We start from the raw sequence: 1,608 nt of genomic DNA on the forward strand, positions 1-1,608 counted from the left end.
ATACTAAAGATCAATGTTAGAGATAGACTTGGTATGGAACTACTGGAACTGGGTATGAAACCCTTACTCTTGCTATCCTTATTTATTTCCACACTTTTGCTTCTATCTGTTGTGCTGCTTTCTCTGTTGCTACTGAAATTGTTGGTTGTTATGCTGCTATCTCTGCTTCTGCTACCTTTGCCTTTGCTTCTACGGGTGGAACTCAATCTCCATCTCTATCTACAAAGACTTAGCTGCATTTGACCTACTTTTCCTTGCAATTCAGACTACACTGATGACATTTCTACTAGAACTCAAACTATTGCTTTCATTGAGAGATGGTTTGGGCTGAAAAGTTGATTGTCTAGGGGGGGTCTTCCATGTAATTTGAGTGACAATTATGAGCGTTTCATTGTAGAATCCACTACAACACCGCTGAGGCTTGACTGGGATAATGTTGTGTATTCGTCCATTTTTATTGGAGCAGTTGGCATTACAACTATTGGCTTATAAACATTGGAGTTTTGTGATATTTTTGGTCTAAAAGTGTGCCATATGGGGAACCCGTATGGTACATAAGGGGTAACAAAACCTGGGAACACTGTCAGATTAGTAGAAGTTGTTCCATCAACCTGAGGAAGAAGAGTTTCTACATCTATATAATTTGTAGAATTATCACCACATTCGGCTTCTTCTTGATCAGAAGCCGACTGTGATAGAAATACAGGAAAGGCAGGTGAAAGTAATGGACTACTGATAGGTTCAACAATGATATCAAATAGGCTAGAATGTTGTTTCCATCTGGTTAGATTACTCTACCTGATAAAGTAATTTTGTTCATGACTAGCAACCTGAGTAGGAGTTGTTGTCAGCACAAAGTTTCTTGATATACCTCTCCAATCACCCTTTCCAAGCTTTTGAAGGCCAATAAGAAACATGTAGTGTTCCTCTTCAATCCATGGAACCCATGAGATTGATTGATTTCAAGGAAAATCTAGAAAAATTCACAACTCAAACTTCTTAAGCTCGCAAGAAAGAAGATAGTGCAAGAATTTTGTTTAACTCAGACTATTTGCTGATAATAAAAAAATTCCGGTACAAAAATCTTTGAAAACGAGTGGAGCAACAACTCAAGCCCGTTCTAGGTTTAAAGGATGGCCAATAGGGAAAAACATTGATCTTCCAAGGTAAAGGTGCATGGTTGAAATATCATGGAACCCTCCCTTTGTCAGAATGGGGCAGAGGTGCAAAGCTCAAATTTCTTGGAACCCTCTACTATGGTAGAGATCAAACAAAAACCATTAATTATCCAAAAAAACAAAGACAGGGAACTCAAAAAATTGAAGGAACAGAAACCAAAGCACTCTACAAATTTAAAATACTCAATAATTTATGAGAACAATCCCACAAAGAACCAAACAATTTAGAACCTCCTATAAAATCACATACCTAATTGGGCAAAGGTGCAAAGTTCAAACTTCTTGGAACCCTCTACTATGGTAGAGATCAAACAAAAACCATTATTTATCCAAATGTAATTGCTACCGACTATACCATCACATACTGTCATACTGTGCATAGTCCTGCATATGAGGGAAGGTATTTCGCAATATGGTATGTGGAACCATG

General features: G+C 37.7%; 1 pseudogene; it reads right to left on the reverse strand.

The window, feature by feature from the left end:
* Positions 1-261: 261 nt before the first annotated feature.
* Positions 262-950, reverse strand: LOC149159113 (transcription factor MYBS3-like; annotated as a pseudogene).
* Between the last annotated feature and the right edge of the window lie 658 nt (positions 951-1,608).

This window comes from Pinus tabuliformis, chromosome 5_2 (genome assembly GCF_031772625.1).
Source record: "Pinus tabuliformis cultivar Carrire ecotype Pingquan chromosome 5_2, CPIR1, whole genome shotgun sequence".
Taxonomy (NCBI): Eukaryota; Viridiplantae; Streptophyta; class Pinopsida; order Pinales; family Pinaceae; genus Pinus; species Pinus tabuliformis.